This window comes from Lycium barbarum, chromosome 5 (genome assembly GCF_019175385.1).
Source record: "Lycium barbarum isolate Lr01 chromosome 5, ASM1917538v2, whole genome shotgun sequence".
NCBI classification, from domain to species: domain Eukaryota; kingdom Viridiplantae; phylum Streptophyta; class Magnoliopsida; order Solanales; family Solanaceae; genus Lycium; species Lycium barbarum.
The window spans coordinates 130,977,279-131,002,862 of NC_083341.1; the positions used below are offsets into that span (position 1 = coordinate 130,977,279).

The window sequence follows — 25,584 nt, forward strand, 5'->3', positions numbered from 1 at the left end:
GAAGAAGAAGGTAAAGTCAAGTCAAGAAAATAGAGCCTCCATACTGAAAATGACTTTGAAGACTATAACCTCAACTCTCTCTACAAGTTACCAAGAGAGATTTGGAACGCTCGACAAATGCTTACTACAAAGTATGACTTCTTCAAGATGAAGAATGGTGAGTCTATTCATGATATGTATACTAGATTCACCTTAATTATTGATGAGCTTCACTCTCTTGGTGAGGACTTCGAATAAAAGTTTCTAATCCATAAACTATTGTGGGCACTGCCAACATCCTGGGAAATGAAAGTAATCATCATCTCTGAATCTAAGGATTTAGCAGACCTGACCCTTGATGAGCTAGTCAATGACCTCAAGATCTAAGAGCTCAAAATAAAAGATGTGGAAAAGAAAAAGCAAGGAAAAGAGAAGAAGAAGAAAGTACCCAATAAAGATGATATAAGTGACTCAGACGGTTATGAGTCTGTAATAGCGACCATCACTAAAAGGTTGTCAAAGATAGAAAGCAGTAGTAGAAGTGTTAAAGAAAATATATGTTGTCACGATTGTGGGAAACCTAGACGAGTCGTGAAAACATATTCCTTTCACTATCAGGAATATCATGAGGATGCTGAAAAGGTAGAAGAGAAGAACCAGGTCCCTGACGACAAACTCAATTCCAAACTAATATTGACACTTTGGTAGAGCAGGCTTTGCTTGTTTGGGAAGACTCCTCAGATGAATTTGAAAATGGTGAGGATGCAGGGGAGATATCCTTGATAGATACTGATAATGAAGATTCAGGATATTACTTCATCCTTGCACTTGTGGCAAAATCTGAATATAAGGATGACAAAGAGGTAAATCTTCTTGATGTTCAGAGAAATATGAAAAACTACTCTCAAAAGAAGTTAATATCTCTTGCAAATATGATGATTGATGCCTATCATAGTATTGTAAATGAGGAAAACTCTCTAAATGAGGAAGTTGACGTTTTTGAACAAGATAGAGATGATATGGCAGTCACTATAGTTGATCTAAGGGAACAAGTTGAGGAAATATCTAGAGATAATGCTCCGTTAAATAGCCAAATGAAAAAATGAATGAACACTCCTTCAAAAAGAAAACAAAAGGCAGTAAGATTCATCTTGAGATTGCAAGTGAACTTGAAAGGCCAAAGTGAATCTCACTGCTGAAGTAGAAAAGAATAGACTACTTCAAGAAGAGCTGAAAAGAGTCAGAACTGAACTTGAGAAGTCATTTTATTGGACTCTGCCTTCTAATAAAGTTGTTGCTAGGTGTAATGATAATGATGAAGAACAGAGTGTTGCTGCAAAAAAGGTAAAAAATCCCTACGATATGCATATCAAATGTGTCTCTGTGACTGAAAACTGGCGTTGCACTCATTATGATCATGCTGGTCATTATGAGGACTTGAGTAAAGTAAAAGCTCAGTCTGTATAGAGAAAGAGAGAAGATGCTAAAAATAAATTGAGAAAACAAGGATTGATCCCTGTAAGAAGAAGAGTATGTTACCTACATAGGCGAACATATATCTAGTTCACCCATTCTATCATTACTTGAGACCCAAGCTGGTTTAGATTCCTAAGTCCAACAAGTGATAGGGTGTAAAGGCTAAAGCGAGAGAGGTGCAGTCAACAGTGGTTGGTACATAGAGACTGTTCTGAGCGTAGGTTGGAAGAATGGACAACTCTCTCTCACTCAAAGCCTTAAAATGTGGGAGTATGTCAAGTAGTAACATGAAGAGATGATAAACTCTTTGTGTGAGCAAAATTAGCAAGACACTCTCCCAGGAATTTTAATGTGTGTACCAAAGTTGAAGATTTGAACTACAAGTGCACTAAGTGGTATCTACTGCTAAGCGCTAAGTGGATACTTGATCTCTCTCAGTGATGTGAATGAGAATGTTACTGGTGCTGGAAGTAATGTCACTAGAACTAAGATATGCAAGTCTCCCTCTGATGAAGGACCCGGTCTTATGAAACCAATAGCAAATGACAACAAATTGTGTGCTGAAAATGAGATGATTCAAACATGTTCTTCTGATCCTAGAATACCCCATATTGTGTTTAGGAAAAGAAAGGCAGGACTCTTGAAGATATGGTCAAGTTAATGCTGATAAAGGGTGGCATTTCTGTTATGTTATGTGTTGAATGGATGTTTGATCTGGCTCCTTCTTTAGAAGACCTTCTTTTTGCCGCTTAATGGAAAACAAGCCCAAGCTTATTTTACTAAAGAGATTTATGTGCAAATGCTTCAGTCTAAATGATCGTGAGAAGGACTTGAAAAGGGTTCGACACTACGAGAAATCTGATCACAAAAGTAGAGGAGCACAGAGTATAAAGCTGAAATGATAACTCAAGTTGAGGCTAGCAAATGAAGAAGGTATAGCAAAGTGTCCAGAGGATGTAGAAGAACCTTGTCCCTTTATTACTCCACCTAAGGCTGAAGATGGAGTTTCTGACGTTGTGTCAAACACATCTGAGGGTGAGCAAAGAAATGGTCATCAAGGCTTGTAGATGTTAATGATGGATCAAATGTAGAGATACATGGTACCTCAAATGCCGAATTTCAGTTTCCAACTAAAAGCTCAAAAGATCTCATCCTCTTGATGCTGAAATCACTCCTCTATGCTCTGGGATCCAAACCAGGTCTAAGGTAGAGCTTCATCTCTTTAAGAAGTACAAAGTATGGAACCTCGTCCTTAAGTACTCAGACAACTATGGTTAGAATTTGTGACTCAAGGAGACAAACAAAAAGAAGGAAGCAACCATAATGAGATTTTTGTGCTAGTAGAAAGTTAAAAGCAATCAGGGTATAAATTGCTCATGTATCCCATATGAAGTCAAATGGTTCCAAATGGATGTCAAAGTGTTTCTCTCAAATGCATACTTGAAGAGTGAGGGCTGTGTCAAAGCAATCTTGTAAGTTGTTAAAGGTCTCGAGGCTCTTGAGTTATCACTCTAGCTTGATAAGGTTCCTCAGTTCTCAAAGCAAGCACTTTGGGCATGAAATGGAAGATTTATCAAAATTTTCTCCTGAAAATTGGCTTGACAGGAGGAAAGAGGTAAAGAGTGTGCCTAGCTCGTGGACAATAACTCTGAAGTGAGAATGGCAAATGAGGCCAATCTCTTCTTACGACTGCAAATAACATCTGTCAAAAGGCACTTTGGTCAGTCAACTGAAGTGTATCGTCGCTCAAAGGTTCAGGATGAAGGATGTTGAGACCACTGAGGTGTCAAGCGGATCTCTGTTGCACATAATGCTGAGAAAACACTACTGTGTGCTAAGTGCTGGGTTGTATGCTAAAAATCGACCAAGCTGAAAAGAGTCTCTTTTGAAGATAGCTAAGAGGGTACATAAGTATCTTGAGAAGTGGAAGGACCTGGTCCATACTCTTCCTCTGGAGATAAATTTAGCTTGGTTGGATATGTTAAAGATATTTGAACTGGATTCGTGGTGAATATGAAGAGCACTTATGGAATGGAATAATGTGAAGAAAGTGTCTTTTTACATGAAGGTCTGCAAGATATACCATTTTGCACGCATCCTCATCAAGGCATTAAGTAGGGAGCATCTTGAAAGAAATCACTGGAGTTAACATTTGTCACTGTCTTCATTAGCTTGTTCACAGTTGCTGAACATATGGACAAATCTGATTATATTTTGTGTAATTTAGGCCAAATGCTAGTTGGAGCTTGTATGGAATGTGAGAAGTTATTATCGTCTTTTCCAATGCCAAATTGCTTAGTTTAATGGAAGAGCTACTAATATTCTTTCCCTCCGAAGAATCCACAAGGAAGCCGCTGTTCATTTCTTAAGAATCAGACATACTATTTGTTGGTCTTGAGTGCACATGTTTCCTCTAACATTCTTTGTGTACAAATTGGAATCAGTTATATAAATCCTCGATGCCCATTTTGCTTCATTTGGACACGTTGATATCCATTTTGCTTCATTTGGACATGTTGCATTCCGATAATCAACATATCGGGTTCTCTTCACATTCTAGAGCCATTCAAATATCTACCGATATGAAAGAAAAAAAAAAGCTTATAGAAAACCAAGTTCTTAAAGCGATTGTTATCAATATTCGGGTTTATAGCAGATGATTGTAAATCTAGTAACCCGATAGAAATACAAGTCTGATACTAAATATAACAGATACGATGGAGACAACAAAACAGATAATTGTTCTACTTCGGCAAACAACAAAGATCAGTAATGTATGTTATTGTTCTTAAAGCGATTGTTATCAATATTCGGGTTTATAGCAGATGATTGTAAATCTAGTAACCCGATAGAAATACAAGTCTGATACTAAATATAACAGATACGATGGAGACAGCAAAACAGATAATTGTTCTACTTCGGCAAACAAGAAAGATCAGTAATGTATCATAACAAACATCAAAAACAGAAATATCAAGGCTTCATTCTTTCAATCCATGCAGTCAGCAACTATGGATGAGTTCAACATTTTCTTCCACTTCCTGAAATACAGTAGTACAAAACAAGTTAAGGTTGCATCTGACAAAATTTTCACATTACTAGTAAAAACAGTGGATAACATTACAAAAATAGCCACCTAGTTTAAGCAAATCATTTCTCAATGTAAAAAGATATTTCAATCAACTGGTTATCCATGAAAATAAACAGATACATTCAGCTAAAGTCCTTAACTGACGTATAAACAGCACTGTGCTGCAACTTCAGACCTACTACAACTCTTAACTCGCCACAATTTCCATATATACACATCATTTCTGTTTTTCTTTTTTCTTTTTCTGGGTATAAGTCAAAAGTATATCATGAATAATGTTCAGATTTTCATCCTCTGGATGCCCTTTGATGAAAACTTACTTGACAAAGAAAAAGGAGTATCTCATGAATAATTCACCAAGATGTTGCAACATTATGCATAGTTCGGTTTATGTCACTATTAAATTAGCCCAACTATCTATAGAAAAGAAGATTCTCCTTTATATCAAAGGTATAAAAGAAAGAAAAGTCTTCTAGATAAGAAAAAGAAACGGCATAATACATAAACATGCACTCAAACTTGGCCTCAGCTAGCAAGTATGCCCTCCAATTTTAGGTGTACACAAGTAGGACCTCAACTTATATAAAGTTGAACACATAAACACAAATTCTGACGTGTCACATAAATTTTCGAGGTGTCTAGATGATCATTTTGTAAGTTAGAGTGTTCAACTGACAAAGTAGAGACAAGTTGAAGTGCCTACTTGTGGACACTCAGAGTTGGAGAGCATACTTGCCAATTGAGGTCAAGTTTGATGGGCCTGTTCATGTATTAATGAAAACAGAACTCTTAAAACTTCAAGGTAGACCCATCACACCACATCCTGCTAAAACCTGGTCACAGAAATTACAGCATACAAACAAAGGAGTGACGAATTTAATGAAGTGGGTAGGGATGGCAATTTGGGCAGGGCAGGGCAGGGCAAATTTAATTTTTGAAAATTTTTAACAGGGCAAGGTGGGTAGGGATGGCAACTGGGGCAAGGATTGACTCGTTTATTTTATACTCACAGCACTAGCTCGGCCTCTCATCACTTACACAGGAGGATTCGTATATGAACTCCTTGCAATTCCTACTGTTGGGCTACCAACTCAGTTCTATGGCTGATCTACGAATTACAACATTTTTACTATTGCTATTTCTAATCGTAGTTCTAAAATTAATTTCATAATATTTACCCACTTTTTATGTGAAACTAATATTTGAACAAAACTACCGAAACTTTAAAAAATCAGAGTTCTCTTGATCTATTTCTGCTTTTACCAAACTCCAGGACACATGGTTTGGAGTTCGAAAAAAGCAAAGAAGTCGAAGCAAAGAAGCACGTTTCTACATGCTTGAGCTATGGGTATTTTTGTCGAACAATTCAAATAATGATTATTTCAACTACATTTCATACCATAGCTATTTTTCGGTTACAGGTTCAAAAAACGGAAAAGGCTCAAATATGCTATCGAACTATCAGAAATGACTCATTTATGCCACTCGTTGAAAATTTGGCTCAAATATGCCACTGCCGTTACCTTTTTGGCTCATCCATGCCATTATTCACTAACGGTGGTTTTAAAATACCAGATATGCCACGTGGCAAAAATTTATTGGTCCACGTCACTTAAATGAAAACCAGCCAAAATAAATCCTAATTAAACCAACGGAAAAGGCTCAAATATGCCATCGAACTATCAGAAATGACTCATTTATGCCACTCGTTGAAAGTTTGGCTCAAATATGCCACTGCCACTGCCGTTACCTGCTCAAATAATGATGGATTCATTGTCAAATGCGTATCAATCCATTAGTGGGAGCAAATGAAATTATTATACAGCAACATACTTAAAATACTTATATATTAAAATAAGGTAGAATTTAATTACTTTTTTATTTTTCCCTTACTCTAATAAATGTGAAAAGAGATTAATGTCATAAAAGAAAAATATTATTAAATGGAGATCAAATAATTAATAAGGTAAATTAGTGAAATTATAATTCTAATTGACATTTCCTTAAAAAATCGTGCAAAAGACAACGTGACAAGTAAAATGAGTTAAACCAAAAATATTTACCAAAAATTAAAAAATATTAGTTCTTCATTTAAATAGAAAATCAAATTTCTACTTTGTTTCATTTTAAACATGTAAAATTAATATAATAATTTGAATTAGAATTATCCAAATCAAAATTTGATAAAAAATAATAGGTATTGTTTAGGCCCAATCTACATACATTAACAATAGAATATTTTACACCTTTAAATTAATCGAATTAAAATTCAAAGTATCAACTGATGCTTAAATATTGCTATTGTTTTATCTCAAAGAGAGGAAAATAGTTTCCTTTTAAATAAGTCTTCTCTTTTAAAAAGCATTAATAAATTTTTGCCAACTTTGTATTCGTAGCAAACACTAATATAATAAAGAATGAGGCCACCAACTAGTGGTAAAAGGATTCAATTCACTGGAGATCCAAGCGGAGTGTCAAAAAGGTAACGGCAGTGGCATATTTGAGTCAAACTTTCAACGAGTGGCATAAATGAGCCATTTCTGATAGTTCGATGGCATATTTGAGCCTTTTCCGTTGGTTTAATTAGGATTTATTTTGGCTGGTTTTCATTTAAGTGACGTGGACCAATAAATTTTTGCCACGTGGCATATCTGGTATTTTAAAACCACCGTTAGTGAATAATGGCATGGATGAGCCAAAAAGGTAACGGCAGTGGCATATTTGAGCCAAACTTTCAACGAGTGGCATAAATGAGCCATTTCTGATAGTTCGATGGCATATTTGAGCCTTTTCCGTTCAAAAAATGACCAGCCCATGCTATTTGTTCCTTTTTGTACAGTTCCAGAAAAGGCATTTTTGGCATTCATTTGTTTATACCAACTTCATCTCAAAGCCAACAGTTAGGGCTAGGGGTACGTGGTCAGAGATATGACTTTATAGAAAAGATAAACTTCTTTAAATGATAATATTCCATCGGAGAGGTTACCACGATCCTAGCAAACAACATAACAATCTGCATAATATTATGTTTTCTACATATAAATAACGTAAAGACATCTGCATAGAAGAAAAGCAATTTCAGTACTAGGGTTACATAATATATCAAAAGTTTAAAAGAAATCTGCAAAGTGAAAAATAAAGAGGAGATATGAAAGATAACATAAACGGGGCGGGGCAAAAATTTACAAAAATGCTAAATGGGGCAGGACAGGTCGGATCGAAATCTTAGCAATTCAAGTCTTGCCCCGCCCTATTGCCATGTCTAGAAGTGGGATCAAGGTTCAATTCTATCTTTTAAAAAACTAGACAATCTCTTCTCATCTATCTAAATATCTCTTCCTACCATTTAGCCCATCAATTGCAAATATGTTTTCAGTCGTAACCACCTAAACCAACACATTCCGCCATGTATGGATGTGCTGCACCTCTCAAAGTCTAAGTTGTGTATATTTGTGCATAACACTGACATAGTTTCAAGCCAAACCATTGTTCAAAATGTATTAAAGTTGTCTAAACTATGGTAGTATCATTAGTGAACAATGGATGGAAAATGACCATATTCTAGGAGTCTATTGACAGTCTCTGTTCCAATAGGAAAAGGGAGCAAGGATACAGGGTCCTTTTGCTTTATCCCCTGTGGAGGGCCATTTGGATGAAAATTTTCACTGTGGAATACAAGATTTTATACATAACCTCCATAAATCTCCAAATCTCAATATCCAGTTTGCATGACAATTTCCCTGTAGATTTCTTAGCGGCTATCACAGCCAGTGGAGGATCCAGGATTTTCACTTAGGCGGTTCAAAAAATAAAAACGTAGTTTCTGCGATTTGAACTTGAAAGCTCAAGGTGAATTTTGAATCCCTTAACTACTGAGCCAACCTCTATGTTAGTAGATACAAAATCTATATATGTACATAAAAAATAAAAAATAAAATTCCACAAGGTATTTTTTTGCCTAGGGGGTTCGGGTGAACAACATAACATGATCCTAGATCCGCCCTTGACGATAGCCTCATAAGGATATATCTTCATCCCACAACCCCATATATTATGTCGCCATCCCACAACCACATATATTATGTCAAACAATCTCCTTACAAGCTTATTACTACTTCATGCGTTCCATTTTAATTTTCGCTTTAGCTCAAAAACATTGTCCCAAACTAATTGTCACTTTAGGAATTCAAGACTAAAGTTGACAATTGCTTCCAACAATATGCTTCATACTCTTTTCTTTCTTGATCTATTAGTTTTAGAACCCGCGCGATGCATGGACAATATTCGTGATATAATTTTTCTTAGCTTTTATTCTATTGCTCACGATTCATCAAGTGTTGATATTTATCAATATATTATACATTGTATCTATTAAATTATTTTATTAATCATGATATATGATTTGGCTTATTTGATCATTTTAATAATATTTCAAATAACATTTTGTTTCTCAATGTAATGCACCAAATAACAACATCTCTTTGAAATTAAAAGGAAATAAATAGATAAGTTCTTATTTATTTTGTCATAAGATGTACGAATATTTTTAATAATTACTATTTAAGTATGATGTGCAATAAGCATTTTGATTTCCTTCTTTTGTTTTCAGTAAAAACTTTTGATGTCTGTTAATTTTTTAAATTGCCTAGTTCATCTCTTTCTCTTTAAACAGAAAATTACTACTAAAGAATCCTCCAATGCCTCGTTACGATGTTTCATGTTCAATTTATGTGAGGGAACAGAAATAAATGTTATTACTCTCCTTCCTTGAAAAGTCCACAGACAAAGTTAAACATAATCCAACCAACCAATAAAACACATACCTTAAACTACTTGATTCTAGGCTAATAAAGCAAAAGGTAAAACTCTTCATGAAGAAGCCAATGTGAAATAAAATGAATTAGGCATTTCATCACCCCTTCACTCATAATTTCCTACTGGTGAAACAATCAAGTCCGTGTGACTTGTTTCCTTCACAATCCCTTTTCTAAAATGTCTCCCAAATGCACTTACTTAAGCAAACTAGTGCTCTGAAAGATCTCCATCCAAACAAACTCTCTTCTTGTTTCTTGTGTCCATCGTTACATCACATGTACAATTAAGTAATTTGGCCTTTTTATCTTTCTATCATACTCTCAATTTAACAAATCTCACTATAGAAATTTTCATCAATTGCAAGTTCTATTTAGAAAGAAGTATAAAATACCTATAGAAGTAGGCTTGCATTTTGTTCGAAATTATAAATAGAGTTTGTTATTGTTTATATGATTTATTGTGATGAACCCTTTCAAACAATGATCCAATCCAAGTATGGGTCTTATTCTGCCAATGCTTGAGACTCTGGAGTTAAGATGTTGTTTTGGTGTTGACTATGTTGATAAGATTTCTCCTGAGATTGAGAACTTGACTATCCTTTGAAGCTATACAGTACCATTTGAGAGTATAAATGTGAACCCAATATTTAAAAGGATTAAACACCTATGCTTGTATAGGTTTTCCCTAAAGGTGAGAAGATTATATCAACACCTTGGTTTGTTTTTATTTTGCAGTATTTTAATTTGCAATACAAATAACTAAAGTCCAGATGTTTTTAATGCTTTTTCAGAACTTAGGACGGTTCCTGTGCCAGATAGGCTTGATGTAGCACTAAACTTGCAAAGCCTGAAATTTTATAACTTGAAGGTTTCTGTTAAACGTATTTCTTGCTTCAGAAATCTCCAAAGCTTTATGAAATTGACATAGATGAAGTTGTCAAGGTAAGAAATATCATGACTAACAAGTGCAGTGGCGGAGCAGCATAGGCTAAAACACCGTCAGTTAATTAATTGTACTGTGTAATGACTAATAAGTGTAGTGGCAGAGCCACATAGGCTCAAGTTCGTTAGTTAAAAACTCTTTGCAGGCAAGTTATACTGTGTAATAGGTCAAATATATTACTTTTTCCATCCCAATCTATGAGACAGGGCTTGACTCGGCACAAAGTCTAAGAAAAAATATTTTTTAAACCTTAGTCGAAAACAAATCATAAATATTTGTTTCACTATATACTAATACTCTCATTATAAAGGTAAAATATTCAGTTCAAAGTTACATCCTTTTTTCATTTTGGGACAAATAAAAAAGAAATGTATGTTAAAAATGAAACTTGATTTACAAAAGATCAGATGTTAAATTTGTTTCTACAAAAGAATAACATATTAACAACAAAAATGCATAATGGGTACCTGAAGAATAAGAAATTGGCAGTAATAAATCCACATCCTCAACCTTTTTGGCACTGAAAAAATGGAAATTGATTTGCAAAAGATCATGTGTTAAATTTGTTTCTATATAAAGAAAATAATGATGGATAACATATAATGGCAAAAATGCATAATGGGTATCTGAAGAAGAAGAAAGTAGTAATAAATCTTCACGCTTTTTGGCAGTGGAAAATGGAATTTGATTTACAAGAAAATCAGGTGTTAAATTTGTTTCTATGGATAACAGATGACAGATGACAACAAAAAATGCACAATTAGTATCTTCAGAAGAAGAGAGTAGTAATAAATCTTCACCGTATTAGCCTGTGGGGATACATAAGCTTTATGTTTACATGGCAGAGAAAAGAGACTGTATATACATGGAAATGAAATTCGAGATGAAGTCGTATAATGAAACTGTTTGGAATCCAGCAAATCAGATGTCGGAGATAATCAACAGCTCGTATGGTTCAAGAACCAAGCAGCTAAGAACCAAAAGAAAGCCAAAGCTCTTGAAGAGACTCTGAGTCTGGTGAGTAAAAAGCACAGTCGGACAGTGGAAGAGAACAAATATGCACTACGAACAGAACAAGGAAGAGATGGAGTATCAAGAGCAATTTTTCAAGGACAGTTCAAAATGATTTACAATGCCAGGACGGTTGATGAGGACAAATTTGAGAAGATACAACAGGAACAACGTGAGATGTTTAAAGTCTTTTGCAAATGCTTACTCATGCAGAGAAAGTTGCAAGTCTTATCAAACTTCAGGACAAGTACTCTGAAGATAGGAGACGCAAACTCTGCGAAGAGGCGATTGCACTCAAGAAGAGATTTGACCTCGAACTGACTAAGCTGATGGAGAAGTACTCCCAAAACAATCTGAGCAGGTGTAGAGTACCATTTCAGCACCATCACAGCTTTAAATTTCTGCTGAAGTTGCGATGCTCCACAAACTTTTATATTCTAATTCCTTTTGTTTCATGAACTGTGATATAATAAAAAGGAGAAACGCTTACAAGAACTACAAGCTATGCAAGCAACTATGATGAATGGATTCATATATATTCAATATTTTGACATCTTATCAGGAAAAAATATATTCAATGTCTTGTCCTATATTTGACTAAAAAAGAAGTGTAAAGAGAGTATACGAGCTAAAATAAGCAAAACTCTTACAAGTTATCAGCTAAGTGATTGTGAAGTTCCATGCTTACGACATTCCTGGTCAGCTATCAATAGAGGATCAACTAGGCTTTCCACATAGATTTCAACAGCAGTGCATTCCTCAAATTTATCCACAACCTTTAGTTGTCTGGTTGAACTATCATATATCATGATAACTTTCGGAAGCAAAAGTAAAATTTCACCCTTATTTGACTGACCAAAATGTATAGAAAATGCGTAATTGGGTGGAGAACACACATAAAACGCAGTCTTTTGAGGATATTTGATGGTGAACAATTTTGTCCAAGATAAATTAACTCCACAATCCTTCAGAATCCACACATCAGAAGTAGTAGCAGAGAAAGATCACTTCCCACAACTCCCAGTTTGAAATGAGAATCAACCTCTCCACAACTGGGAAGCTCCAACTTTCCCCTTGTATCGTCTGCTAAATCAAAAGAAATGATGTTGCCCACTTCATGATTAGCAATCCCAGTAGACGAAACCCAAAAAGCTTCCCATTGACAAATTTACCCAAAGAATTTGCTAGAAAGATGCCCTGAAGCTCATCTACTGTTCTCCAAGAATCAGTCCTCGAACTGTGAATGTTGACCACAGTCCTCGGAGTGGAAATTTTACCTATATAATCGATAACTAGTACTTTATAATCGTCACGAGACTCGTCATATCCAAAACCATAATAAGTATAGAAGGAAGAGGTACCCCATGTCAACTTAACTTGTAACTTAGGTAATTCCTTACACTTCCTAGTTGTGGGATTCCACAAAAATGCTTCTCTTGTCTGATTGAACAGACAAATCAGTCCATTCGCAGAGCCCACACAAATAGAAAAATAGGGGTTTTCCACGGAAGAATCCATGTCAAGTAGCTCAGTGGTTTGTTTTTTGTTAAATAAGGAAGAGAGACTACAAAACTTCAAATTTGTTTCGAGGCCTCAAAATAGAAGTCTATGATAGCTGCATCCTTTGTTTAATTTCAGATGGGTTTTCACAAAATCAGGACTAGAGATTAGTTGAAGCCATGATTTTGAAACACACGTGAATTTCAACTACGAATTCAGGGGCAGCTTTAAGAGGATTTCTGTTGTGATTTCATTGGAAAGAAGAGGGATTATGGAATCACTCGTTGTAGTTGCAACGTATGAAATTGGAGCGAAAATGAACGAAAGGAAAACATCTTAGGAATCTCCCAAGTTCAGTTCTGATGTCTGACATGTTGTAAGAAAGCAGACACAATGAATGAATAGTAGGGTCTCAAGACAAAGCATCAAACTTTAAGTCGAGTAATGTCTCCAACAAGTATTTGGGTCTTTTTCTCAATTTTTTGATACTCCTACCTGTTTCACTTAATTGTAGGATTTTTTTTAAGCAATAATTATAATATTTTATTTGACGAGACTTTTTGAATGTTTCATGATTAAATTGATTAGCGGCATTTTTGGTTTGCCACTTTGTTTATAACTATATAAACGGTATTTTCAATTCTATTTAATTTTGAGAGTCAGGGACCTTACAATGGAAATATTGTTTTTTCATGGTTGATATTTAAGAGAGAATTTATGAAAGCGTGGTGAGGCTTCAATTGAGAATTAAACTTCGTTTTGTGGCAATTTTCAAGCTAGCACCCTTTTTAGTTTATAGTTTGACTTGATACAAAATTTAGTAAAGAAATAATTTTTTTTAAAATTTATAAATAAATACTTCAATCATAACATTTTTAACGTATATTTAATAAATATTAAGTTTTCTTAGCTTCTTTACATTTTGAATTTTCTTATTAAAGTTTCGCCATTAAGTTTGATTAACCAAATATACCTGTTCTTTTTCATCGCATATATTTTTCTATTTAGTCTCCCAGTACTTTCAAAATTTTAGCAAATTGAGTATGCACTAAGAAATTAATTTCAGCAAATTGAGGGCCTCGAAATATAACTCTAGGGTGGTTGCATTCTTTGTTATTAATTATTCCCTCCATCCGTGTTTACTCGTCCATATTTGACTTGGCGCACCCCTTCAGACGCAATAAAAAAAATGGTAAGTTTACTATATCAGCCCTAATTATTATAAGTCGTCTAATATTGGTAAATAATTAATAATTAGGGTATAATATAGTAAATTATCTCTTGATTCCCAAACTCGACAAGTAAACGTGGACATATATTTTTAGTATAGTGGACAGAGTGAGTATCAATTTTAGATGAATTTTCACAAATTCAAGGCTAAGAGATTATGTTAACGCCATGGTTTTGATACCCACATGAATTTCAATAGGATGATTTCTGGGGAAAGAATAAAGTCGATCAAGAAGATATATTTGTTGCTTAAAGTGAAAATTGGGCTGTCAAAATAACGTTGATTGAGAAGATTATTACACCCCGCAATTTTGTACGTTGAGATTTATAAGTGTTTGATGTTTTAAGTATCGACATTGGAGTTACCACCAAGGATATATGAGATTATATGCGCCTATCTTATGATTATGAGGGTTTAAGTTCATATAATAAGCTATGGAAGTAAGTTTGTTGGACTTTGGAGAAAATATGAGAGACAATTTTGGCCCAACTTGGAGAAAGAATATCTTTTAGTACATGAGGAGTTTTGAAGCAAAAACCTAAATTGAAGTTCAGGAGGTCTAGTTTCCAACGCAATAAACCGTTCGTCGATCGGACATCGAAGTAGAGAGTTATGGACGTTACAAATTAGGCAGGCAGAGTACGGGACTGCCCTGCACGAACGCGCAACTACAGTGCGCGAACGCGCAGAGCAAAAATTGAGTCGTTGCAAACCGACTCTAAAATGCTATAAAAGGGGTTTAACCCCTCATTTTCACTCCAAACACCACTCCAACCATCCCAACTCCTCTGGAATGTTCCCCAACTTCCATCCACTAATTTTGGCTTGAATTCAAGATGGATATTAAAGATATCGCGGTTCTAGCGGGAGAAAGGTATGAAATCTTCCTTATTGGTATTGATTTAAGTTTAATTATGGAGATAGAACTATTAAATGGTTGTATAATAATTTTGTTGGTGGAAAAATTGGATAAACATCGTGTGGGATGTTTTAGGGAATACTTTGGTATTGATAGTGTTGTTGTTGATGTTGGTATGGTTGTTGTTGTGTTGGTTGCTGAAATTGTGATTCGGGCTAGGCATATAAATAGGGGAGATGCTGCCCGAATTTCAGCAGATTCTAAATAGAATTAAATTAAGGACTTGAGATGGGCGTGTGACTTTGAGCCTAAAAATAGTACGAACGGTTTATATGTAGATTTACGAGCTTGGAAGGATAAACGTTGAATCGCCAAGAAGACCGAAAGGTATGTTAAGGCTAGTCCCTTTCTTTCAAAAGGCATAATTCCTATGTTATGATTCCATATATGTTTCCGTAACCTTCTTACTTCCAAAAGTTATAAGTTTATGATTCTTAAAAGCTTCTTATGATACTAAAGATGAGATGTTTTCTATGAGGACAACGATGACTTCTTTCTTGTGAATCCAGACATGTCTTCCGTAATGTCCTCATTTCCAAGAGCTAAAGATTCATGATTCTTAAAGTTTCTTACAATGCCAAGGATGATTATGTTTCATGATGAAGATGATGATGATGATGATGATGATTCCGTTTCTAGAAGTTTCAAAGTTTATGATTTTAATGCTATGATGAGTTTATTGATCTTATTCCATGATTTCCTTAATTCTATTCATTGTTGATGATCTCACCTTATAATCATTGTTCCTTCAAGGTGAGATACAGCGAGGATGACTATTCCATAATATAAATCGGAGGTTACCGACCTTACGTCACTCCGATAAAGTGATAACTTTTACTTAGGCTCTCATGCATGCTACTTATGTTATATATGTATATGGTATATATATTTTTATATGTATATATGGGGTATGGGGAAAGGTGAGGCGTTATATACGCATAGCCACTTGATCAGTTGGATATCGTCCCGCACGCAGGATGCCCGGATGTCGTACCCCTTTTTAACCGGGTTAAATTAGAAGTACAACATATTGGTGATTCCTGTTTTTTTGTTTATTTTAAGGAGTCGCCACCTAATTATTTATGGTGAATTAGGACACCTAAAGTTTAAAGTAATTATCTAGAGTTGATTTTATTAAAGTCTGCAAAACCAAATGATTCTAGGTACGGGTTCAACTAATCTAGAGGGAAGGTATTAGGCATCCTCTAAATTCCATTAATAATGATTAACCGACCGGACTTATGATTAGTTAGGCTAAGTGTAAATATATTGTTATAGAAAAGAATGTAGCTGTATAAATTTGGCTAAAATTGTAGATAGACATGTAAAAATTCTATTAATAATTTGTGTAAAAGAGTATTTCTAATGCTATTTTGAAAACACGACTTATAAGTGTTGTTAAGACTTTAAATGAAAGTATAATAGTGTTGTTTGAAATAATACTTGTAGAGGAGATTCAATAAACGTGAACTTTAGATAAAAATTAGATTGTATGAATATTGCAATGTAGAAAAATCTAGACTTGTTTTTGTAAATAGGACGCAAAAGGAAGTGAGTTTTCTTTCTCTTTTATTAGCTTTATTTAACTAAAATATGCATAATTCTTGAAAATGTATTCATAAAATATATTTGGATTTATATTTACATATATCTGAAAAATATATTGCATTACAATGTGAGTTCTAGAAAATTGTTTGTAACGTGAACTGTAGAGCAAGAACGGACATGGAACATACATTTTAATTTTTTCTTGAAATGTTATAAAGAAGTGCTCTTGAAAATCAATAGCAAGAAAACAAATGAATCTTATGGAATTGATTGATTTTCCTTAAATTAACTACTCATTATTAAACTAAACCCCACTAATTTGCTAAAGTTCATCTAAGTTAGGAAAATAAAATAAGATAAGATGTTAGTCATACAAAGCAAATAAAAATACACAACAATAAAAATAAGGAAGAGAGTAAAAGAGTAAATGGGTTCTGTAACACCTCGTAACTTCGGACGAAAGTTTGACTCATAAGATGATAATATAATGGAACCAATATGAGGGTTATAGGAAGTGTTTTGAAAACCAATTAAGTCATAAGAAATGTCTTTGGGCAAAGCAAAGTTGAAAACCACTCTACGGAGCATGTTTGCAAGAGAGTTTATAGAAGGTCATACTTCCAACGATTATAACCCCATTATTAATTTGGAATTTGGGAAAACATCCTTGATGAAAGTTGTAGCCCTTTGAAATAGCTTTCCAACGGTATATTATGGAGGTCAAACGGACATCTGTGCAAAGAGTTATGCCCATTTTACTGAAGCCTGTCTTCGCTGGAAAATGGGTGACTTCGACGGGAAGATCGACGTTTCGTCGATCTGATCGACGGTTCGTTGATCTGATCGACGGTTCGTCCTTTGAACCGTCGATTGTGCATTGTTCACTGGAAATTTGATCAATTCGACGGAGCAGATCGACGTTTCGTCGATCTGATCGACGGTTCGTCCTTTGAACCGTCGAATGTGTATTGTTCACTGGAAATTTGACCAATTCGACGGAGCAGATCGACGCTCCGTCGATCTGATCGACGGTTCGTCGTTTGAACCGTCGTTTGGTCCGTTAAGTACGTTTTCGGGTCAAAAGTCGGGTTTACGCGTTTTAAGCTATATTTAGGACTTGGGGTTATTTCCCCAGCCTCCCCATTCACGAAAATACTCTCTAAACTCATAGAGAACAAGTCCCAAATCTCAAGATCTTCCAAGGTAAGTTTCTATCATGATTCTAGATTGAATCCAAGTCCCTAATCCCGTTCTAACTTGAGTAAACCCTTCTAATCTATAGAGTTATGATTGGAACATTATAGTTGGAGGTGAAAACCCTAGAACCCGAACTCAAGAGGATTGGACTTCGAAAAGGTAATGTTTCTACTCTCTGAACATTTATAGTTGTGAATTGATGAGTTCTTGGGAGAATAGTAAATGGGTTTGATAAAGAGGATTATATGAACAATGCTAGAGTTTTGGATTGTTGACTTGGGATTGTTGTATTCATATGGGTGATGAAGGATGATGTTAGTTACATCTAATTAAGATTGTAGAATCACCTAGAAGTAATAGAATGGGAATTGGGTGAAGAAATCACCATTAATGAAGGTTGTGGAGCTTCATGCCCACCAAGTGTTTGATAAAATGCTTAGATGAACAAAATATGGATATGATTGCTAATATAGAATCCCTATGACTTGTATTGCTATAGATTGAAGTTGAAGGGGTTGAAGTACATTGTGATACGCTCAAAGGCGGAGGTTAAGGTATGTAGAACTTCCATCCACATGTGGGAATCTTTACATTCTTCCCCATGATCCGTTTCGTAAAATCCATGAAGTTCAAATCCTAGGGCATTAAACCTAAATATTGGTAGCCCGTAATTATGTATTTATGTACATGAATTTTGTATCTATATTCGTTATTGTATTCCTAATCTTCTATTACGGTTATTAGGAATCCTAGCTTAATCCATGAATCATGAATTCTTCCTCATGTGTTCTCATTATGTTTATATAAAACTTTATGATTTCATCCAGCAAGTTACAAGCATGTTTTCAAGTCAAGTATATATATATGATTATGAACTATTGTTGTTACTCATGCATCAAAAACATGTTTTGCAAGACTATGACAAGTTGTCTTATGAAACTATATTTACAAGTTATGATTTATGAAAACCATGTACAAGCAAGTTATGATTTATGAAAACCATGTACAAGCAAGTTATGATTCATGAAAACCATGTACAAGCAAGTTATGATCATGAATACTATGTACAAGCAAGTTACGATTCATGATATACCATGGGCAGCAAGTGCCACTATTTTACATGTTCATGTTTTGGGAGTTGCATTAATTACCGAGGAGGGCTTCAGATAGCCTGAAACTACGTAGCCACCGTAGGATGAGGATCGCTCCACCCATGTCCCGGACGATCTCTCATAATGACTGGATCCTTTCATATTTTATTAAATCTCATGTTCCCTGGCAAGGACTGAGTGTTCTGCTGGCGGGACCCAAGCACCAGACCATGGATCGGTTATAAGTTATTGCTCTCTGTCACACCCCATTTTAACCCCGGAGAGTTAAATTAAAGAAGTATGACGTATTGGAGATTCCTGTTTTTTGTTTATGTTAAGGAGTCGCCACCTAATTATTTACGGTGAATTAGGACACCTAAAGTTAATTAAAGTAATTATCTAAAGTTGATTTTATTTTAAAGTCTACGAAACCAAAAGATTCTAGGTAAGGGTTCAATTAGTCTAAAGGGAAGGTATTAGGCACCCTTTAAGACCCATTAACAATGGTTAACCGACCGGACTTACGATTAGATAGGCTAAGTGTAAATATAGTGTTATAGAAAAGAAAGTAGCTTTGTAAATATTGCTAAAGTTATAAATAGACAAGTAAGAATGCTATTTAAAATAGAACTTGTAGAAAAATAATGATTTATATAAAAAAAATGTACTTCTAATGCTATTTTTTAAAATACGACTTATAAATGTTGTTAAGGCTTTAAACGAAAGTATAATAATGTTGTTTAAAATAATATTTGTAGAAAACATACTAATTTGTATAATAGAAGATTCTAAATGTTAAGTGAGACATAAAATATTGCTAAAGCCTAAAATGAAAATATGGTAATATTATTCAAAAAATAAGATTCATAAAAAATAAGGTAATTTGCTTATGATTAATAGCCTTTTAAAAGATGATTTGTCAAATGTTATCTTTAGATAAAAATAATGTTATATGAATATGGTGGTATAGAAATGCTACACTTATGTTCTTAAATATGATGAAAAGGACATAAATTTTCTCTCTTTTTTATCACTTTTATTTAGCATTATTTAGCTAATAAAAATACGTACAACTGAATGAACCTTGAGAGAATATTTATTGAATATACTTAAATTTATATTTGCGTATTAGTGATGTTTTCAAATTTCAAATACAGTAAGAATGAAAATGTGATCTTAATTCAAAATATGTGTTTATGACTTCACATCCTTGAAAGTCAATTACTTCAATATAGATAAATATTATTAGGTACTATGACTAATTTAATATGAAAGAAGAAAATGAAACTATGAAATTAATTATTGGTTCTTCCTATCCGTTTTACTAAAATCAACCCCATTAATTCCGCTAAGGTTCATCTAATCCGAGCAAATAAAACAAGTAAAATGTTAGTCATGTAATTACAAATTAAATGCACAAAGAAAATATAATAAAGAAACAAAATGATTTGAATGGGCAGAATTGCTACTGTTCACTGCTGTCGGGTTTCGGTCCAGCAATGCGGACTGTTGCTGATGGGCTGTTCCAGTCTATTAGGCTTTGGCCCAGATTTTGTTTTTTTCTTGTTTGGCTGCGGATTGGACTGACATAGGAGGAGTTACATTGGGCTTTTAGCCCAACGCCAAATGCGGAAGGAGACGACGAGTCGCTTGGACTCGTATGCGAGATGTCATGCATAAAAATGGAAAGAAAAAGATTAGTATATAATCGATGAATAAGATTAAACATGTAAATTATAGCTCAAAACAAATCAGTAGATTACATATATACTGTGGATATTTTGGTATATCTTATGTGTATACATTCCTACCTACATGACTATGCCTAACCACTTAGATGGAAAGAGCTTAGAGGCGAAATATGCTATAGAAATCAAAGGAAGTAAATTCTAACAGTGTTCTTTTTGACATAGTATGACAACAACCATGTTGGCGAAGAAATAAGAAATGTTGCGCACTCAAGAACTGCTCAAGGCATGCACATATGGCTATCAATTTGTTCAAGTATATACAGGGTATACATGACATAATTGGTAAAATCATAGTCTAATTCAGTGGTTCATGGCCCAAAAAATGAGGCAGCAAAATGTTTAAATGCAACAATGGTTTCTTAATTGCCTCAGATTCATTTTTTCAGGTATTGCATATCCCAATAAAACTAACCATTTCCAGAAAAAGAAATGTTCAAACTGGAGACTGATTTACTTGAAGACAATCACTCAAAGATTTCAAACTCGATTCCAATGGGACTAAACAGATCTCGACCAATATCTTGGCACATTGTACAAATGAATTCAAAGGAAAAATAATTCTTTTTCATTTCAAACGGGATTGAAACAAAGACTAATTTGCACGAAAGGTAAACGAATTAGCAGGACGAGATTCTGAAGCGGAAAAGTAACTAGCAGTTGAACCCCTTGACACAACAGAACAGACCATCAGAAACAACCTCGACATGATTCATTTCATAAATTTTCACAGACAAAACAACTCGGATGTAACCGACATCAGGGTTTAAGACATATCTACCTTCAACATAAGCATACTAATAAATTGAAAATAGAAGCAGGTCTAATACGATTGCTAACAAAACTGAACACAGAAATAGACTTGAAATCAAATCAAATCAACAACCAATGCTGGACATGTGGTATAATCATTTCGTCGTATCTAAACCTAATAATATTACATTCGTCCCAAGGTACATTAGTTAGTACAATGTGATTGCTAATAGGACTGAGTATAGAACAGAGATTTGAGAGTACAACTGTAACAATCAAGCAACAAGAGTACAGATAGCTCCTACTGATCCCTATGGAAGCTAACTCAAATGGTCTTTTAGGCATGCCATTGTATCGCGTTAGCTTCACAACAGAACAAAAAAGAATAAGATTATGAAACAAACTATAAGTAGGAAACAAGGCAGGCTTGAACACAATTCACCATTGAGCACATCTGGGAATACATTTTTTAGGCTAAAAATAGGAAGAAAGGGTCCTGTTCTATTCTAAACTAATCAATCACAAATGTCAAAAAAGGAAACATCAAATGTCTTTAAGAGATTACACGAAATATTATTTATTTCTTTCAACAGGAGGGTAAAGAGAAAATAACAAATGAGCATATTGCAGTCACTTGACTAAAAATAAAGGCTGGAAAGACTCAACTGAAAACAGCAGAGTAGAGATTAAAGAGAATGTTTTGAAAATGTGCTCATTTGTTCATTTGTAAACAGCAAGGTAAACCCAAGTAAAGCATTTCTCATTTGATCACACGACAAAGGGGGAAAAGTAAACAGCGAAGTAAGCATATTGATCTAGATCATTCAATCGTGACTCAACCTAAACTAAAACATGATGAAGGCAAACTAACAACAAACAGCTATGTAAGACAGTGAAACTACATCATATAAGCATTTAAGCGCATCCTAATGACGTGTTGAACTAAATAGCAAATTAAGCATAGAACCACACCACATAAAGGTTCAATTATACTGAGGCGGGAATATTCAATATACTCACCTGCACTACATACGGACACCAACATGCTAATAAAATTTAAAATTAGCCGCATTGAATTAAGGAATGAATAGACAGATTCTGCTAACCGCTAAGCTGGAAACTAAACCATATTAAAACATGAATATCATTCAAATAAGGTGATGGACAACATCTACAAACACATAATTAAACGATACTCAAACTAAACAAATTTGCAAACACACCAATGCTTTACTAATTGGTTTCATGAAAACTGACACAGTCATCTATTAATATTAACAAATATCAAACCAACCTAACAGCTAACTATCGAACCAATGAAACACTTCAACATATGAAACAAACAGAAAAATACTTAAGCTGCTAATAAACCGATAACGAAGAGAGATTTACCGACCTTTTGTGGGTACAGCGAAGTGGGGATCGACGGGCCCCGAATCTACACTCGAACTCGAAGAATCCGAATCTGAACCCGATTAAAGTGACTAGAGTTTTAAAACAGAAAAAGGAAAGGCAAATAGAGTGATTGTTCGCCCTTGTTGTTGATTAAAATTGATTTTTTTATAGGGGATTTTTGGGTTCCAAAACCTGGGTTTTCGATCTGTGTTGAAGGGATTTTTTTTCGATCTCTTTTCGATCTTGTTTTTGTTTTGTTTGAGTTGATTTGGTTTTTGCTCCGAAAATTCAAGCTATTTTCAGGTTTTCTCCCCCCATTTTGACAGAACAATTCGTCCTAGTTTTATAGGGTTTTCGATTCGGGTTTGAGGAAAAGAGAGAGGAGCGTAGGAGTCAGCGGCGTGGGGGACAAGGGGAAGTGGAGAGGAGCGGATAACGTGGGTGACAGGGGAAGTGGAAGAGAGCGTGGAGAGAGAGAGATGAGTGAGAAAGGGAAGGGAGAGAAAAAGGAGAAGATGATGATGATGAAGGAGGCGGAAAATGAGGGAGAAAGAAAGAGATGAGAGGTTAGGGTATTAGTATGTTGGGCCGGGTCGGGTCAAAAGAATGGGCTAGTCCGTTTGGGCTGGCCTATTAATTTTAAATGTGGGTTGAAAATGTGGGTTAAGTATTAAAGATGTGGCCTAATTATTTGGGTATGAAAATGATATTGTATTTGTATTTTTGGGCCATTAATTTGGCTAAAAAATATTGGTCCTTCCTCCGCTATTTTAATTATTTTCGGGCTTCTAATTTAATAACTGGTATAATATATATTATGTAAAGATAAATAGTAATTAGTATATAGAAAGTAAGGATTTACAAAGTGTTGTCTTGTAATTAATTTAACGATTCCAAACCCGAAAGTGAAATGACGATGAACATTTAAAATTTGTGATAAATTAATACTTGTAATGTTAAAATAAAAGTAGCGAATATAAATAGCAGTGAAAATAAAGTATCTAGCTCGTCAATAAATTTAGACGTCCGAGTGAATAAAATTAAATAAAGGAGGGACAAAATTGGGTGTCAACACTCTCCCTACTTATGATATTTTTACCATGTTTTATATGTATATGTATGCACTCATGTTCATGTCCAGGTTTTCAGTTTCAGTTCTTATCATGTTATTCCATGTCCCATGTTATTTCTTTCAGTTGTTTTACATACCAGTACATTCAATGTGCTGACGTCCCCTTTTTATTGCCCGGGGGCCTGCATTTCACGATGCAGGTACTGATACACAGGACGACATATCTGCTCAGTAGGAAAACATTCGTATCAGCTTATTGGTGAGCCCCATCTCATTCGGGGTTTAGTCAACTTTTGTTTTATGATTAATTATGCATCTAAGGTATGCTGGGGGCCTTGTCCCAGTAAGTATGTTTTCCAGTCGGATCATGATAGAGGTTTCATAGACTAGACAAGTCAGTTATGTTATGTCAGACATTCGGAGTCGTATAGCCATTTTTGGCTCATTCATGTTATTTCCGCACTCATGTTTAAACAAGTTTTTTTATTCAGTATTATGACTTATTACGTTTTATAAAGGCTCATCATGCATTCACGTTATATTTCCGCTCATGTATGTATCATGATGATTCAGCAAGCCATGTGGTTCGCTCGGTCACACGCAGTCAGGCACCGAGTGCCGTGTTACGTCCAGGCCATGGTTCGGGGCGTGACAGGTTCGGCCCATTTATTAAGGCCCAACTACTGCGAACTGTTCATGCTATTGGGCTTCGGCCTAGATTTTTTATGTATTGATGCAGACAGGGGCTGGACACGAGAGGAGTCATGTTGGGCTTTTAGCCCAACGCCAAATGCGGAAGAAGACGAGTCCGAGGGACTCGTATGCGATAGTCATGCATAAAAAACGAAAGAAAATGATTAGTATGTGACCAATAGATAAGGTTTAAAGATATGAAATGTAGATTTAAAACAGACCAGTGGATTATGTATGCTATGTATATTTGAGTATATTCAGTGTATGTACATTCATAAGATCTTAGTCCCTTTTAAATTAGTGCGCATTTTCCTTAATCGAATCGCTTCACCCGATCAGTCTCACTGCTAATGGCGGGTCATATAACAACATTCCAACTTTAAAACACATAGCGCAATTTGGACTTAAAACTTAATTCTTCAATGAGAATGTGGCACAACCAAACTAAAAATTTCCAGAATCTAAGCAACAGTAAACCTTCAAAAATTCAATCAAAGCTAACTGAACGGAAATCCGACCAAAACAGAACACAAAGCCGAACACTTAAGACATCAAAAAGACATAGAAACAGAAAACTGAAGATGGCAGGATGGTGACAGAAATGAATTATCGATCCCTTAAGTTAGTTTGTCTTGAGATTGCCACAACAAATGAATTCTACCAAAAGTAAAGGAAGACACAAGCTTGAACCTAGCATATAGACACTTTAAGAAGAGCATCTTAACTGGAAAGAATAAAAGTGAACCACTACCAATGCAACATTTAATTAGCAAGTGAGGAGAATTCTTCATACTGTCATGTTAAAGAAAGGAACTGAAGAAAAAGGAGGCTAAGTTGTTTCATGTTCAATATTATTAGAAACCAATTCTTCCAAGGAGTTTAGACATGCGCGAAAATGGAATAAGGATTGAACTTTTTAGACTAAAAAAAAACTACTTTTAGCATTAGAAAATCTTAAGACTAGCTGAATTAAGGATAAGGACTTAACTAAGACTTAGAGGAAACATATGTTGACGTTCTGTCAAGTAACAAATACTACAACAAACTTCTCATTCAAATTAAAAGGAAAGGCCAACTACTTCTTTAGTTCCTAGGCAAGAACAGAAAGCAAAATCTATGAACC

The 25,584-nt window shown here is 34.8% G+C and overlaps 1 pseudogene; it reads right to left on the minus strand.

The window, feature by feature from the left end:
* Window positions 1-11,861: 11,861 nt before the first annotated feature.
* The window catches only part of LOC132641584 (F-box protein CPR1-like), a 72,948-nt pseudogene continuing 59,225 nt past the window's right edge, over window positions 11,862-25,584 (minus strand).